The following is a 19,853-nucleotide window of genomic DNA, read 5'->3' on the forward strand; positions in this document are numbered from 1 at the left end:
TTTAATGCTCTTTTGTATGAAAAAAAAAAATTCTGTTAATGGCTAGGTATTATTAATAAAACAAAAATGATTTTATTGTTGGATTAAACCGTTCTGTTGTGGAATAACAAGTATAAAATTTTTGTATATATTCGAATAACACGCCATATGACATCACAAAATTATACATTTTTTGATAACAATTTATTAAGTTCTATGACTCTTTCCGATAAATTTTGCCGCATCATTTTCATTCGAAATACGATATGGTTTTTCCTGATATATCGTTATATTATCCTTATGTCTCTAATCACCTCCTATATAGATTGCGTAGTCAATTCTCTATAACGAGGTTATTTAAAATTTTGTTCAGGGTTTTCGATATAGATAACAAGGCTAAAAATATATGATACTTGTGCAAGAAATTATTTATTGTTGAAAAAATGTGAAAAGAACATTAACAATAACTAATCAAGTTGAACAATAAAAGTGATATTATTGCTATAAGATTATTGTGACTATATCTAATGTATTATCTAATGTATTTTAATCTAATGTCTTTGTCTTATCTAATATTAAATATCTTATCTGACTTCAATAAGTGGCGCAACCTAAGGTTTAATATTTATCAGTGAGAAATATTTTCAAATATATTTCTCACTGAAATCTCAGTGAAAAATATATTTTCAAATATATCTCAAATATATTTCAAATATATTTCGAAAATTCAATGTTATTACAGTTATAATTCCATTTTTATTTTGAATTCCCATATTAAAAAATATTTTAAAGAGATAACAGTATCACATATAATAACTATTATCGGAGAGAGAACGGAATCAGAACGACTGAGTCTACAATTAGATTTCAAATAGTGATTACTATAAATAAACGGATGAGCTAATTACAGACATATGTTTGTTAAAAGAACTTTTTTTTATGTTTAACATATAAACATACTCGTTTGAAGCTTTCCAGTGCCAATTAACGAATTTAAAACTTGCGTATCATTGGTAGTCTCACTGGTGAACGTAAACAGTTAAACGATCAGAGATATGGCCATATTCGATCCGGAAGTGGGCCAACAGACTCTTCCGATGCCAGAAAGAGCCAGCCACGCGTCCAATTATTTCTGCTCGCACTGTAGAGAGAAAGGGAAAGTCAATCGGGTGAAAGTCACTCGCTAAGATAATTTTGCCTCCGTTCATCCAATAGATGCTTACATAGCGAAAGTGTGCGGCTTTAAAGGTTTATCACACAGTTTTTTTCCATTCTTTTAACGCATTTCGAATGTTTTATCAATTTTATCACAAAATTTTCTATATATTGTAATTTTTATATATATATTTTTTTCTTGTAATCTTTAAAAAATTGAAAATTAACTTGATTTCAACTCTCGCATAATGCTTTACCTGACTACCAACTGCACAGCGGAATCGACTTTATTCGAATTCATAATAAAATAAGTTCTCTAATACGAAATAAAGAATATATTAGATTTTTATTTTATACTATTTGTAAATTATTTTTTTTAAAGATGATATTCTCCAATTATATATAAGATGTTATTATATTTTTATTTAAACAGAAAAAAGAAAAAGTATAAGCAAAATATCAGTATAAATAATACTTATTTTTTTATAATAAAAAGAGTACACTTAAAATATTTCTTTTATCTATATTGCTTTTTAAAATATGCATTAAAAATCTTTATGCATCTAAACTTAGTATCCGTCATTAATTGATTATTTAACCTCAACCTATTTAATAGTAAAATTATTTTCATGCAGATTGTCCCGCTTGCCTTTTATATTCCTCGATATGTTTACGCGTCACCCTACTTTTGTAAACTCAGACGATAACATCGACATGTATAATACATCCTGGTGTTCTTATCACCAAATGCACCCGCGTGCGACATTCAGTCGGTCAAACTGACGGCTGTTTTCACAGACGTACTCTGTATTCCGGAATAATAATGCCAGCATTATTTGCATTATTGGTTGAGAGAAATTTACAGGAATCGACGGCATCGTTTATTGAAACGGAGCGAGTAGTAGAGCTTTGTGAAAAAAAATGCGCGTTCGCCGTTGTAACATTGACCTAAACTTACGACGCTAATTGCGCCGTTCTATCTAATGACTCGTGTGGTGAAAAGGAGGCCTCCATTAACATAAATTGTTTCTCAGACCTTTACGATTTTATTGCGTATGCTGTCTGCAATAACGGGACGAGCGCGAGCATCGCACTATGCATGATAGAAGATATATTTTATCCGCGTTCATGCCTACACACATATATTACCTCGTCATCTTCCGCTATTACGCTATTGTAATAACGCAGTCCATACTAATTGTAAGTGTATTAGATTCCGCTATACTTTGCAATCGATTAAAGATTTTACGAGCGGTGCGACGATTTATTCCAATCATATTTTAAACCATTATTTCTTTGTCGTTCGTTCGCATCTTGTGGAGATTTCGATTATATTTCCAATGGCTGTAATAGCGTTAAATCATGCGGCTTTTTGCTAAAAAGGTAACGCTCTGCGGCTAATATTACATGGTTTCGCGCTCGACGAATTAGGATTAAGTAATATCCATTATGCTTCAATTTTATCGCTGATCTCTATTAAAAATGCTATTAACATTTCAATTTGGCCTTTTTTCTATAATTTTTCCAACATTTTTCAGTTTAAGCAAGAGTGCACATCTCTTTTACGTTACAATATAAGAAAACTATAATTGATTATCAGTATCGAGTACTTGTTATTATTATTTTTTACGTTCGACTATCTGTTTACAATCGGCAAGACGATAATCCATAATCTCGAACAAGATATTTTTCTATCTATATGACGAACTCGCAAGTAACAATATGCAATTTCTGACATTGGACTGAATGTACCATTTCGCCATGCATTTTGTGCGCGAAACACGGGAAGGGTAGACTCCGTTATGGTGGCGGCTGGGAAACGTTACGGTCCCTGATACATGGCCAGGAATACACCCCCGTGGCCTTGCTTGATACTTACTCGCACGTTTCTGCATATACACGATGAAGAAAGGCCTTAGACGAACCGAGGGGACTTGCTCTTGCGCGACACGCAAGTCGAGAGGGCCGGCTGCTATATCGCATCGAGCGTTCTTTTCTCCTTGGCTTGTCTCTTCTCTTCTTCCGGAAATTTTACATTACTTAATCCCTGCATTTCGTACGCGAATTGAATCTGCAAATTTCTTTTTATTCTACCAATATTTATATATTGAATATTTTCAAACAACATTGTTACTTTTATCTGATATGCAATATTGAATTACATCTTTTCCTTCATTGACTTCAACAAGAAATTAGAAATCTGTATTCGCGTTTTTTTTTTAAAGCGAGCTATCGCATCGACTTTCGAAGCAAACAATGACCGAAAAATTATTCTCGGTATCGATTATCGTGCGGACGTATTGCTGCAGAGCATTTTTTTTTTTAACGAATCACGAGAGGAATCGTTGACGCATGCTTTCGCCGTTTAAAAAGTCAAATACGCATATCGAATTCGGAGCGGGAAAAAATCGGCAGGTTTATACAAAGTTATGCGCTCAAATATAGGTTAACTTGATGTTACATATGTATGACAGAATACAAAATATCGTGTGACATAATGCATAAACAATATCCGTGCGATAAGTCTATCGATGACATATGCAAGTCTGGAAAGAAAATAATGAATTCGTTAATTATAGCGTGATGATTCATTACGTTTGCTTAGTATATTATAATATTGCAGATAAAAATATTTTTTTAAATGTTGAAAAATCTTAAATATTATCTATTAAAACGTCGTATATTAAAAATAATTTAATAATTTTACTATCAAATAAAATACGATTATCATTGTTGGATTAGACCGTTTAATCCAAGTTTATTATTAAAGACAATAAATCTTTGATTTTAGCTAATTGAAAGTTGATGTAAAATTTATTTATTATTAAAGAATTGATTCTATTATATGAACTGGTACTTCTTGAAATAAATTTTATTTTTATTTGTGCCATCTTCATAAAGAATAAAAGAAATATGTATTTTCTGATTTGCACATTTATGAAGCGTGTAATCAAAAATAATCCATGATTTACAAATGACTGGAATTAGATTTGCTTCCTCTTCCAGTTTTTCAATCCTTACGTAAATGCCGAAGATGATCGAAGCTCGTGCACGATGTCTAATTTTAATATCTTCGTAAAATCGATTCACTCAGACAATATCCTTTCATAACTGTCGTTCACATCCGCGATTCGTCACGTGTAATTCGATAATAATAAGCGATCCTTTATGACCAACTCGCCTCCGCGATCCGCGGCAAGAAATCCTCCTACTTTAATCCTTACATGCGCGTTGCGAGAGTACTTCTGCGGAGAGAAATCACCAAGACGCCCGGGAAAAACCGGGTGATTACCGGAAATTGCCCGGCTAATTAATGTCCATCATTCATAAATCACAACGTTATGTAAGATACGATACTTGCATCAGTACCGTCGTACAGCACGTGTAAAAGCATTGCAAATTGCAAGCACAGTATAAAAATACAACAACAACAAAAATATCAAAGTGAAAAGAATTAAAAGTTGAAAAATTGTTTAGTTGATCATAATTACATTGATTATTTCTAATAAAAATTATAATATTACATTATAGCAATTAAATCACCATCGTATATATTTCTAATATCAAAATTGTAAAAGAAAATTGATATCAAAGATTGAAAAACGTACACAGATAATGTATTTTTGTGCAGCATGTGTGTAACACCCTAATTTGTTCCGGAGCAAAAGTTTAATCTTTACGACGATTATCTCTTTGTTTCGTCATTTATCTCGCTTGCTATCTTCTTGCAATTTCATGCTTCTGTAATGAGATCTTTATCGCAAAATGATCGCGCAAGCTCGAAATGGGATAACAATCTTTTTCAGCCGTTTGCCTAGTAGCAATTTTCGTATCAAATAAATCGCCCGTTAGTTTTGCGAGGGCGTAATGATCGAGAGAGAAATACCGGGTTGCCAGAAAATTAATATCATTATTAGAGGAGGATGAAGCGATAATTCGCCGGTGTAGAATAACTATCTTTGCGCGGTAATTTAATTTCTTCGAAAACGGTTTTTATCGCGCGATCCTCTTTATAAAATCTCACAATCTTTATAAAATGTAGTGATTGGAATGGTGGTTTACTAAGGTCGGATAATTTTTTTATACACATAGGGCATAGCTTTGCAAATTTTAATATTCTATTTTTTATGCGAGATTGACTTTTTCAATTTTTGATTATTGTGATCTTTTGACTATTTCAAACACATTTTCATTCACTCTTGAAGTGTGTATTTTTATCACTTTTTGGAATATATGCTCTATTTATGGTCGATTCAGAGAGCGAATTGATAGAAAAATCGATTTTTTATTTATTATTAGAGAGATATGTTTTCAGAGAAAAAAATCTAGTTTTTAATTGAAAAAACAAAATATCATCATAAATATCCTGTAAATTATCCGACATGATACTGCATAAGAATCTTTTTTGCGCAAACCATATGTGAAAGCAGGCCTGTGCACCCCCGTAGACATCGTGGACCATCCAACGGTTGTACAGAATACGTTTGAGGTCGTGGGAAAGATGTCTACGATACGGAATACTTTAGACCAGTCTGTTTTGTGGTGTAAGAGTTTCGTAACTAATTTTATTTGATTGAAAAATTTAATTGCAAACAAACGTGCGATTACGTAATTAATTTTCGTTCAGATTAAGAATATATATGGCCGCGATAAGAGTTGTGAGTGAATGAGAAAGATGCTGAAGATACAAGCGGCCAATAATTGTTCAGTCGACGGGCGTACATGTGTGTCGCATCCCTAAGATGTTTAAGACGTTTGCAAGGGCGTAGACGTCTTTTGAAGTAAATTTCTTTATAACAAAATTATACGAAAATAAATTTGCCCTTTCGGCAGATTGTAGTATGATTTTAGGTACAACAGTTATAAGTAATTTAAATAAAATATATATATATATATATATATATATATATATATATAATTAGTAGGCAACTTATATACATAAACGTATATATATGTATATGTATGTGTATGTGAGTTTTTAAAATATTAGTACATAATATTTTAAAAATACATTTTATTTTTTATAAATATGATAGAATTTTATGTTTTGTATAATTAAATAAACAAAAGAGAGAAAGAAAAAGAGAGAGAGAGAAAGAGAAAAAGAGAAGAGAGAAAGAGAGAAAAAAAATATAATTTCAAAAATATAAAGAATCGCATTTATTATTATCGCGATTTTTGAACAAGCAATTTATTTATTCACTGATCATTAATATTATTAGATGAATGATGTCATCATTTTTTATCAAAGTAATACTAATTATATGTTTGTGTCTGTGTGAATATTTTATCTCTTATGATATTATGTGTTATTTGAATGATATTTCTACTATACCGCTATATAATTTTGAAACGATACTTTAGCCACTGCTTGCGAGATTTAACCGCTTATATAAGGGAGAAAATAGAAATCCCTCCTCCATTTGATTTTATATACGTGGACCGCCATCAATCGCGTGTTGCCATAGAAATATCTCGGCCCTTTAGTAATGACGACGCCATTGGTTAAATACGAGGGGTTAGGGAAGACTGCAGCACCTGCGGCTTTCATCCCTACATATACTGTAGGTGGATGGGGTGAATATCGTGATAAAAAAGGTGATCTTGAGCGAGGTGGAGAGATCGTTTCAAATGTCGAATATAATTCTACAGCCGATCAAATTTCTCAGTTGAATCAATTGCTAGTTGTGCAACATAAACAGGAAATAGATATTTGTAGATTGAAGAGAATGATAAAAAATTGTTAATTTATTTTTTTACATTAATAAATTTATTTCTTACAATAACTCATAAATTTACATATAAATTCACAAATATCTTTAAATTTTATTTTTATAATAATCTAAATATTCCAATTAATTAATATTAAAAAAAAAGTTATTGTATCGATGCCAAAAATTGCTTTCTTATACTTTTTATCACTTTTAGTGTAAAATCATGTTATTTTATCGTGTTATTGTAATAACTCATTTATTGAAATATTAATCTTAATTTTGTAAGGGATAGTAAATAGAATTTTAGGAACAGACATTTTTTCCTATTTTTTTTTTTCCGTCATATATATTTGTCATTATTTACAGCGTTGAGAATTCATTTCTTTGCGTAACGTATGCGGGGGTGTATAATCGAAAAAGACGGTAAGGGAAATAAGAAAAGGGATGCGACGAAATATGCGTGTGGGGAACCTTCATGGTTTTCGGGCCCTTTTAAAATGGAGGGTCCAGTGGTGGGATTCGGTCCCCTTATACACCAATCCCATCTAAAGGTGCTCGCACGTCTCGTCAGTGACGCGCATAACATTCTCCCATCCCTTTTTCTCGTTTCTATGAGACACCTGTGTGCTCGACCGCGTCTCGTCTATATATTTATTTATCCAGACGATAGAATTTCTCTCTTTCTCTTTTCCCTCCTCTCTCTCTTTCTCAATCGCGGTCGACCTGCATTATGAAATTTATGAATGCCTCGATCAACGGCGTGCCTCGCATGGCGACCCCGAGGGATGCCATCGTATGCCGCGATGCTCCAACTACAGATATAAGAGCAGTCAGATTTGATTTAATATCTACGATTAATACGGAATATAATGATTATTGTTGAAAATATTGTTGTGAAAGAAATTATCTATAGAACAATTTTTTTCTATAATGTGAAAATAATAAGAAATAAATTATCAAGATTTTCGATTTACTCGAGTATGTGCAAAAGAGAGAAAATCAACGAGTAATTTTTCTGATCGGCGTTACGCAAAGTTTGCTTGTTATTGCTCTTATGTAACAATCGATTACAATTTGCGTGATTTACGTCAGCGAACTCGCTAACATCTCGTTAATTTGATTATTTATGCATCCGTTAACGATGACGGATCAGCAATGTGGGACAATATCGCGCAATCGAATAACAAACATTAAGGAGAAATATTACGATACTTGTGTGATAAAACAAATGTAAATAAAAGCGCCGATAAGTTATGTTTCATGCTGATTCTAGCCTACCGGCAATCGCGTAACACTCAAAATACCATTAGTCACGTTATATTTTTCTTCAGATATATATGATATTTCACATAAACAATTTGACCTCCGTACACATCCATGAGACGTCGATATTACGAAGTTTATTACTGATTTCGATTTATAAATATAAATATTTAGAGTATTTTTCGGTGCAAATATTGATAGTTTAGCTATCAAGTTTCTCACTTTTAATAAAATAATATAAAATTAGAGATAATAATATTTCTAATGTTACGAATGTCTTTCTTGGAGATCTTCTTCTAGAGAATACTACCGCAGCATTGTAAAGCAATACTTTTTTTGTTCAGCGATCCTTTTTTTCCGCCAGCATAGTTGCGCATCGTGCAGGATAACGGCTTGAACTCGGGAAGCCTCTGAAATTTATTTTATAATTTCCAAATTGTGTCCCTCCCACGAGAAGATTACAGGAACGGAAATCAGACAAGGAACCGGTCCGTTTATCGGACTGTTCGATGTCACCGTGTCGCTTATCCGTATTACAATCCTACACACAGTTATATACACATCCTCTCTTCGTTCTCCTCTCTTTTTCAGATTTATTTAATCCTATTGTATGATTTATCATGAATAAAAATCGCGTGACAATATTAATAGCATAGAGATATGCAAGTGTCTAATAAAATATGTTAGAAGATCTTTTAATATATTTTAAATATGTGTTTCTTACATATTTTTTTTATTAAACATTATTGCTTAGTCTATTTAATCATTTAACTAATTAATTAATTTACATTCTTGGATTTATCTATATTTATAATACTAATTGTCCATAAATATTTTTCTGATGTCTTTCTGATTTTTCTGATAAAAGCTGAAGATATTATATGTGTCTCTCTCCTCTCATTACTACCACAATTTAAAAAGTGAATTTATCCTTTTTCTCTCCGATCCTTGTCTCTCTACTCATGAAACCATTACGCTTCTCTTGAAAGAATCTCGAAGAAATACTTTCTCCACTTCGAATTCTTGCTCGCAATCGCGCGAGTGCGGGCGCAAATGAAAGTCGGAAGCGAATCGTAGGAGTTTCTAATTTCGGCATGACCTTCGAGAAGTGGGTTAAATCAAAACAAAACAGAATCTCCTTAGACCGTTTCGTTTCCGGTTTGCCATATCCTATAATGACGTATATGCAGATAGAAAAAAGCCGCAACGGTAGGGCAGTACGGCGGGACGTCGCGTGATTTATAATCCAATGACTTTCGACATTCGGCATCCGAGAGAAATGACAGTCTTTACAATTCGTTATTACATTCATCGTTATCGTCACTTTTTTAAAGACTACTTATTATGCATTCTAGTAAGAAAATTGTTTACATGATTTTTCATTGTAGACTCGAAATCGTGTTATTATTCTAGAATTTTTTAAAATATAATATGTGTATATTTAAAATATATATAATATAATAAACTTTTATATAAAATAGTATATTATTACATATGTGTGTGTATGTGTTAAATAAGAAAAAAATATAGCTTTTATATGAATAATATTATAAAAAATAAAAAAGCTAGCCATTTGAAATTGTTTATAGAAGCAAGATATTCAATATTCGCGCGAAATTTTATCACTCTATGTAACAAAAGATTCTTAAAATTCTCGAGTTTAGATTAATAATATAGTATGTGTATGAAGAAACAGATAATAATATTAAAATATCAGAAAAGAAATTAAATTTTTTATAAATTTATTTCTCTCTGTAATTTTTTATACAAATCAATACAATGATATGCAAATATATTTTTTACAAAGCTGCGTTGCATGCTTTCAGTTTAGTAAATGATTTTATCTTGACTCGAATTAATGAAGTCGCGAATCTTCTAGTCTCCATCCAATACGCAGTAGGATCTATGTTTCTATTATTATACGAGAGAGAGAGGATTTCTCTCTCTCTCTCTCTCTCTCCCTCCCCGACAGCAGCTTACGAGACGTATTTGTCGTGTTCGCAACCGCGAAATGACTCGCTTGTTCGCGATTCCGCTTAATTAGCGTCGCCCTGCCAGACGTATCCTCTTCGGCGACGAGATACGACCACGAGGAGAACCGGTCGAGTATTCTGAAGCCGGTATCACCGTCGATACCGGGCGGCCGAGGTGTTTACGGTGCTCTTAAGCCGCCCGACACTCCTAACTTTTCTCTCTCTGCGTCTCCCTTTCTCTCTATCTTTTTCTTGTTCTTCGGAGAGTCCGTGGTCCAACGACGGCCATATTGAAGGTCTGACCTTGAAGGGATAAAAAATCTCCCCCGAGATGCCTCAAGGCTCGAGGCACTTTCCCCTCCTCGTTTCGTTCAGTCCCTCTCGCTCGAACCAGGTTTCCCTCCACTTCTTCAATCAGTCATTTCCTCCTCTCTCTCTCTCTCCTTATCGCTTTTATCCTCTCTGTTTCTCTCCTTCTCTCTATCTCTCTCTCGTGTCTTCGGGATCTCACTCATTTCTCTCCCCGATTCCCTTCATCACTCCGCAGGATCTTCAGTCTTCGTTGAAGCGTATGTTTCCATTTCTCTCACTCCGCGCGCTCCGATCTCGCCAACAGTACGTCTCCCTCGATCTTACGGATCATTCGTGTCTCTCGTAATCTCATCTTATGGACGTCTCTGCGTCTCTCTCAGACTCTCGTGCCGCGTCCTTTTCGTGTGGGCCTATATCTCTCCAGTTCAGATCTTGTGGAAGGTTTCCGTCCTGTTCGTTCTGGCATTATGAGTAGTTAATCTCTGTCTCGACCACTCTCCGTTCTCTCACGCTCGCTCCTTCTCTCTTTCTCTCATGTCCGCGATATCGGGCCAGACACAGGCGGGACTTGGTTACATATACGCAAAGGGCCCGGTGTAGGTAGGGTTATATCAATTTCTCCGCAATAACAGAACGATAGCAGTACAGTTGCTTTCAAAAATTATATTTCTTGGTCGGCTTCAGGGATATGAGTTTTTTTTTTTTTTTTGTAGTCTGTTTTATTGTTTGCTGACACATACAATTTTTAGAACAAATAAATTGATTGAAGAGGAATTAAAAGAAATTTTTTTATCTTTCTAATATTTGATATTCAATACTGAGAAAATTGCATCGATATAGCTTAACACTATAAACACCATAACACAGCTAAACTAATTAATTTGTTTACGCCTGAATGAAGGGAATTCAAAAACATAACGAAAGATTCTTATCGTTATCTTTCTTTTTGATAATTTAATAATTTTGTATACCGTCAAAATAAAATCTATTCAAAGTGAAGTATAATATATATTGCTTGCGATTTCATTGTAGATATCGTGTCCATGTAAATCACGTAAATACATCGGCTTGATGTTTTTCTTTTTTATTAGCTCGAGTTAATGATTTAAGAATTTGTTATAATATTTGAATCACAAGAAATGTCTTATTATTTTTGATTATGAATGAAAGTACGTCGGTGCACGCATATGTACATCTTCCTTTTTTTTGTACTCTGCAATATAAATGCAATAGTTTACGCGTGATAATTATTTCTAGCACGTCTAAGGTTTAAAAATCTTATTTTATACAGAGGTTTTATACAGAGCATTACATACGTGAGCATTACACACACTGGCTTACATTTCTTTAATTATAACTTTTCTTTTACATAGGTGAATGTATATTAAAAATATTTCACGATATTTTGTCAAATTCTTTTGCAAAATTTTGACACATTACGCTTCTCTGTCAACATTAATATTTTATATAGCTCACGGTATTCTAGGATCAAACTAGGAAAACTTTAAGAATGTGGATTCACGAAGACTTTCGTGACACAAATACCGCAATGTGATGTAAGAACGTGACTGTAACTTTGCAATTGAGGTAATTTTGCAAAGATGCGAACAAGTTTTCGAAGTCCCCTGTGAAATCTTCCATTCATATCGCGTGTTTTTGTCGTCGATTGATTTGCATGACGAAGCTTTTGCCCGTGCTTATCAATCGCAATCGATCATGCAATTGTACGTGTATGGATAGATGTTCGCATAATCGAACTTTTTACGTGAAGAAGCTCATATACCGAAAGATCGATGGTTCCTTTAATTCCTCACATGAATTAAAACATAATCCTTAAGATAAAAGAAAAAAAGAAAAAAAAAATTTAAATGAAAGCTTTGGTATTTATTGGACAAAAAATTTATAATAATTGTGAATATATGTACGTAAGCGCGAAGAAAAATATATAACTTTATAATAATTATAAATGAAAAATATTTTAGACGAATGATAGTTTTTTGTAATTTTAGTTACATTTTTCACGTGAGCGAGAAACTTTAACAATTTTAACTGGGTCATTATTTGCTCATCTCTTCGGTATTATATACCGACGACTTTGAGATATCGAATGGAATGATGTCCAGTTTCTTCGGCACGCCATGTTCGATGGCACTTATAATATGCAAGAGGCGGCTCGTTGTGTGAATGCTCCAACCAAGGAAATCCATTATCGTACGCGACACTCTGTGAATATGCATATAGAATGCCACATTGTAGAACACAGAGGGAGACAAGGAAAAGGATATGAATAAGTTTTATGTCCTCTCTTTCGTGTCAAATTTCTTTGTTCTATCACAATAACAGCTACCTACAAAAACGTTGTTCATTATTCAAGTTAATATATTATAATCAATATGTAGTTAGGTAATATTGAAAAAAATTGCATGAAAAAAAGTAAATAAGTAATTAAAAGCTATTTAAATAACAGGTTGCGATCTTTCAATTTTTTTTATAAAAAGTTCAATATATATTCAAATTCGTGAATTTTTTGATAAATACAACCAAAGTTCCGAAAACATTTAACGATAATATTAATATTAGTTTTTTAAAAGAACTCTATTTTTTATTGGATATATATTTGATATTATAGATAAATTTTGCAATGTAGTGTAATATTTTTTGATTGAATTTAGATCTTGGTTTACATTTAAGTGGACGCAATAATACTATAGCTATAGAATCTTTAAATATTCACGAATTGAACTACAACACTTTACACTAGCTCCGGAATAACAAGACACTGCTGTTGTTTGTATGCTTGATTTAAATATCATATTTTGATGATAATTGCTATCTTTAGACACACATTTATCATTGCTGAAGTACACCTTTGTATGACAAACTTGTCTGTCTTTCGTCGCATATAAAGAATTTAATATTTTATTTTTGGAACAACCGGTTTTTAATGAAATATAATTGAAGAACTATGTATGTGTGTGTGTGTGTATGTGTGCGTGAAATGAAGCAGTTAAGTCTAAAATATCCAAAAACGTAATATAAATACGTAATGAAAAAAGATAGAAATAGATACAATCTCAAAGATTATCTTTGAAGAATTGAATCTATCTCATATAAAATTTTCTCTATTTGCACATAATAAATTTAAATATATTAAAAAAGAAAAATGTGACCATAAAAATCTATACGATTTCCAGCCTGAAATTCTATGAGACAAGAGTTTCCCTTCCATTATGAAAATTTTTTTACATACCAGCAAAGACAAGGAGTTAATTTAGAGCGTAATAAAGCTTTGACAAATTCTGAGCTAGTGTCTCTCACTCTCTCTTGACGGAGGAGTCTTCACTTAAGTTAATCTAATCTCGATAGGAGTCGTTGTGAAGGCTTAAGTAACGAAAGTGCCTCGACGAGTAGACATCATATTTTCGTAAATTCTGAGATTAGAATCGCGCCGGAACGAAAAACTCGATTTTATAGGGTTTTGACGCAGGTTAGGGATGCCTTTCAGTCCGCGCTCATGCGGACCAAAAATCAGGCCCTGCCGCGGCCCTGAACCTGTGGGAGATTCATTTTTCAAGAGATCTTAAGGACCTACTGGTCCTCTCTCCATCCTTCTTCATCTCATTCTTTCGTAACTACCCCGCTCCCTTCAACGATCTTGCCTCATTTTTCTTCTCGTCTTTCTCGCTTCATGAATTTCTCCTCTCTTTCCCTTTCAGGGCTATACCAGACGCACTTACTCTCATTTGTCTGTTACAGCGTGTGAGTAATTGTAATAAATATAATCTAACAAAGTTAAATTAATTTATTTTATCCCTTTCATGAAAAATTCTCAGCAGAATACATAAAGTAAAGTGATACTTTTGTAGTGAATTGTACTATTCAGCATTTCTTAAACTTCTAGCAGGTACTGTACTATACTCTGTTGTTTACATTTTAACCGATGGCGATGTTGCCAAGTCTAATGGACCTGTTGCCGGTTCCACACATATCGAAGGTCCTTTATTAATTAATTCTTTAATAATGCATGCATCCAAATTAATTCGTATTAATCCCCGTTGCTCTCGTAATCAATGATCATTGAAATTAAATGTCGGATTTGTAAATCTTATCATATATAAGCGTATCTCACGCGAATCTATCGGGTGATCCATGTGCCATCCATGTTTTCACACACGCAATATATACTTGATCAATGTACGTTTTCATTTATCGCATGCTTCACAGATGGCTTAATAATAATAATTTCTGATATCTTATCTCTACACATTTATAAAATTAATTAAAGCACTATCGTATATCTTTTGAAATTATTTAAAAATTGTTCGAATAAGAGAATGCTTTTTGTTCATTGGAAAAAAATTTATTTCAAGTTATCAAAAACTTTAACTTGAAATTAAGAAATGCGTTTTATTCTATTTTTTCAACTTATTATTTCTCTATTTCAGATTCTATATAAACATAATTATTCAAAATAGATTAATCGTATCCGAAAAAGAGTAATTAAGACATAATAATTAAAATTTGAATGTATTTTTGTGTAATTGTTTTTTTCATTATTTAATCTATCTATAATTAGTAAACTTTGTGAGATCAGTGTGATAACAATAATCAAAGCTTTACTGAAAAATTATTCAATTGATCGGACAAATTTTTTTTACGAAATTTTTCTATCTTTTACGGTAAACACTTAAGCGATGATAAAAGGACTTTTCTGATAATTTTTCTGAAATTCCGTGTGCCACGTGTAGATAGTGCGTATCTTCCGTCGAGTTTCATACTTGTATGAAAAAGAAAGACGAATTACAGAAGGTCCCGAGAATGAAGCACGATAAATCTGTTGAAATATAAAATCACGCTTCTATTACCATGTAAACCTGTTTTTTATATATTAAAATTATGTGGAAAATTAAAATAGTCCATAGATACATACATTTGTTTCGATCGATATTTATAAACTTATGTCACAGCTGTTTTTGTTGTGCAGTGTTGTGGAGTGCAGAATTTTTGTTTTCTTTGAAAACTATTTCAGTATAACATATTATCGTAAAAACATAATTAATATATTTTAATTAACTTAATATTTATCAAGAGCTGGTAGATGCTTGTTCAATTTATTATTCTGATAGTAAATATCATTGGAATAAATAATATTGCAAGCGTAAACACGTGTAACTGTCATTGATTATTCTTGGTATGTGAGACGTGACGCAAACGAAAAGAAAACGTTTGGTTATTGCGACAGGAGATTTGCATCTTCGCGAATCCCTCTCTATCCCCGTCTCTCTTTTACGATGCGACTTCGTCGACCTCTTCACATCGTGGAAACATTTTCACGTCCAAAAATATCTCCGATCCGCAAACACTTTCCAATGTGCAAAGATATTTTAATGCGTGAAGCAACAAAGCACAGAAAATGCGCGAAAAACGTTGCCACAAACTTTCTGTCCTATCAAAATGCAATATGTAAAAAAATTATTATAGAATTCAAAGAATATCTCTAATTACACGATTATCATTGTTTCACGTTATAAATTTTTATTCATGTTTATGTGTATTGTACGATTCAGAAAATAATAGTAAATTGATGTTTTATCATAATTTTATCATTAGAAACAGAATATTTTTTTTAGTACTTATTTTATTTATGTTTATTAATTACAAGAGAAATTTCTCCGTTAAGAAAATATATGAAATTTATATCTATGAAATCTTTTTTCTCATTGAAATTCTTTAAATTAACCTTAAGCCATCTTTAATGCTAATGAAGCGTTATTTCATTCCACATTATTGCTCGTAGTACAATTGCTATTCTATCATTCCGAAGGTTTCCTATTCGTGGAGGAACTCACGGCGAGTAACGTCAAAGTCCAAGAAACTTGTACCGCACCGAGTTTTCCAAGTACATATATCCGTAGCAAGATATATCGGGTGTGCAAGCGAGAGACAGAAAGATAAAGAAGGCCTGTATAAGCCGAGATCTTGTGTGTGTGTATGTGTAGGTCCGTCTGTGCGCGCGCGCGCGTCCGTGCCCCCAAACGATAACACCTTATCGTATCCGGCTCCCCTTACGCGCACGTTGTCAGTTACTGAAACTTAATATGGTATGCTTCGTATGAATCGGACCGAGCGATTTCAACGTATCACCATGTTTTCGTGGAGTTTATTACCGTTTACGTGATACGTAAGATCATACTAAGGATAACGTTAACAATAAGAGTTATCTCTATGATTAAAAGTAAATTTTTTTTACGATTTAGAAGAAGAATTTGTTTTGTGTTTTCTTATCATACAAATTCCCAGAGTATTTGAGATTTTTGTTCTTTTTGTTACGGGTGTTATTAATTTTCTCTTTCTTCAGTAGTAATCTCAGGCAAAAGAAAAACGAACAAATAACTTTTCGTTTCTCTTTCATGATATAAATACTTTCCAAAGAATTTTATAAATTGCAGTAAATACCATAACTTTCCGCATCATTAAATCCAAAATTTCGGACTTTTCCCTAGTAAGATTATAGATAACAGAGGATTTTTCCTTCTTCAACATGTCCGCCTTTCGACAAAGTAGTTCTTAACAAAGACTTTTTTATCTTTTCTTTTGTTATTCTTTTTTTTTATTTTCTCAAGTTATTTTGCCTACTGTATGGAAGATTAATTAGTTTCCAGTTCTTTTCAAAGTTCTTTTTCAAATTAAATGCACAAAATTAATGAATAATTTATTCAACGAATTATAAAATATTTTTAATAATTAGCGAGAAACTGAAAAAAATTTTAAATGAAGTAAAAAAAAACACAGATAATTGTACAAACACTTGAAAGATAAATTCTATAACTTATCAGTTACGGATTAATTTAATTGTATGATGAATGGTTATATATATATATATATATATATATATATATATATATATATATATATATTTTAGATATTGTTCGCAATCGGATGGTGAATTATCACAAATCACGATCGGCTTTTTAACTCGCCGTTGTACGTCAGAGAGTTTGCCGGCAACACGGTTAAAGGGATGAGATAGGATCGGCGCATCGGAGCAGCGAAAGTGCGAGGCAGGAGCCAACGTCTCTTGATCGACCACGCCCTCGATCGATGCACAATAGGGTGCGTAACAATAAAACCGGAGACTAGAAATAAAAATCACCGAGACCTATGTGCGTCGTGTCTCGTAACGCCTTGCGCCGTTTCCGTTCCCGCCTCCCCTCGCCTCGTCTCGCCGCGCCGCGAAACTCATTAAAACCCGTCGAGATACCCCGCGTTTATGCAGGCATGTAACGACCAACGAGAGAACAACGTCGGCGCATGCATTTACGAGCGTCTTTATGCATTGACGCCGCACTGTACGGTTAAAAGTCGTGACCGTAATCGTATGAATCGTGTCGTCTTGGAATCTTCTATTGTCAGGACATTACACTTCCGGCTTTATCACATGCGCGTTAAATATTTCCGAAAAACTGCGGCGGCGGATTTCTTACTTTTGAAAGATCTCTGAAATGCGATCGGATCCGAGACTGATAAACTTTCGGTTGTATATAAGAATAGCATGCTAAGATATAAACTCTTTATCGTCTTTCGCACATTTTAAAGTATAATTAATTAATTACTTAAAGCTCACTTTAGACAATCTGTTAGACAATTTGATAGAATTTAGTAATGAGTAACAATACTTTTATTATGATAAAAACATATTTAAATGATCAGAATATACAATATATATATATATATATATATATATATATATATATATATATATATATTTATTTATTTATTTATAAATACATGACACGATAAATATTAATTTAAGTTTTGTTGTAAATTAAGAATAATCTTTAAAATGAAATTTAAAGAAGAATATAAAATTTCGTTCAATAAATTTCCCCAAAATACATATACGACTATATATTTTTATTTAATTATAATATAATATATATATATATTAGAAGTAATATAATATAAAATTACATATTTTTTCATTTATGGAGACTTACAATTAGCAAATGAATGGTATCATCCTTGCTAGTCTGCACACGTGACGAGAAACACGTAACGAGAGGTGGCATGAAGTATATCACACACGATCTATCCTTCCTCCTATTTTTTCTCGCATAACAACGAGACGCTACGGCTCGTGTCCTGTTCACCCATTTTCGAAGGACCTTAACCAACCATGACCGAAGCGGCTCTCGCGTGGGGCTTAGCTTAATGCCATAGTCTTCCACGCGCGGTGCGCGCCGTTTTCCTTATATACACGGTGTACCTTGATTACTGCATCGCCGTACATGGTATTGTAATTTCGATGCGCGGATTGTTGGGAAATTACGCACTCCGAAAGAAGCCCATTTATTAGAAGAACCTAATATGGTGCCGGTATCCCAGCATGATTAATCTGTTTATTTATTGCAACTTTTTTTAATCATTTTTTTGGTTAATCATTTAAATAAACATAAATTGCAGCTCAATGTATGTATATTACGATTTATCATAAAATAATTTGAAAAATAGAGGGATTAATTGAAATTATATCATTTTTCAACTAAACGTCAAAAAAAATATCTTATATTTTATGAAACAAAATTTATTAGATATAACATTACATACATAATTGATTTTAAATGTTGAAGCTCGTTTCAGGCATGATCGATTAGACGCTCACAGTCGATTTCGCGATTAAATATACGGATTTATGGATGTTGAACACCAAACGCCGGAAATCCTTGAGCGGCATTGACGCGCACATCGAGATGGCTGCATCAAACAAATGCATAACTACATCGTTACATGATGAAAACGATGTCCCCTACAGATTAATAGCTGACAGGACGACATGACTGACAAGCCGGCAAATTAAATCACGTAAATTATGACGATGGCCGATTGTAAAGCATCTGTGCGCTCGTAATCGTGCACGCACGCGTACAGAATTTTGCGATGGGCAGTTGTGAACATACTTCATATACAGAACATTAAAGATAATTATTTATAAATAGTTTCCTTTAAATAAAATGTTATTTAAATTTTTATTTATCGCGAAAATGAATAGAGAAGTATGAATATATAGAAAATACTTATTAAAAATATAATAGTGAAATGCAAAATTAAAATTATTAAAAATTGAAATAATATTATAGTTTAAAATAAAATATTCAAAATTTCTAATGAAAAATATATATTGGAAATATTTATTTTTGATTTGTTAAGTAGCAAATTTTAAGAATATTTCAAATAGAATGTTAATTTACATACAAATAAATTATTTTATTTGTATTAATCATTTATAATGCAATAGGAAAATAATAATTAAGTATAATTACTTAGTTAAATATTTTTATTTTCTATTTTAAATACACTATTTTATTTATCTTTAAAAATTATAGTGGAATGTCTTACTCGCGACCTTGAAAATCGATGCATTATTCGAGATGAAAAATGGTGAAGGCGGGCTTTGTTG

At 32.6% G+C, this 19,853-nt stretch overlaps 2 long non-coding RNA genes across 3 annotated transcripts in view; one reads left to right on the forward strand and one right to left on the reverse strand.

Annotated features, from left to right (window-relative positions):
* LOC126849511 (uncharacterized) overlaps positions 1 to 19,853 on the forward strand; it is a 66,605-nt gene that overhangs the window by 9,330 nt on the left and 37,422 nt on the right. The gene's annotated exons all lie outside the window — the stretch shown is intronic.
* Positions 885 to 4,346, reverse strand: LOC126849512 (uncharacterized). Its single transcript, XR_007687414.1, has 3 exons — positions 4,156 to 4,346; positions 3,014 to 3,680; positions 885 to 1,120 (listed from the first exon to the last, which is right to left on the reverse strand). It is a non-coding gene; the product is annotated as an uncharacterized LOC126849512 (long non-coding RNA).

Source organism: Cataglyphis hispanica, chromosome 5 (assembly GCF_021464435.1).
Source record: "Cataglyphis hispanica isolate Lineage 1 chromosome 5, ULB_Chis1_1.0, whole genome shotgun sequence".
Classification (NCBI taxonomy): domain Eukaryota; kingdom Metazoa; phylum Arthropoda; class Insecta; order Hymenoptera; family Formicidae; genus Cataglyphis; species Cataglyphis hispanica.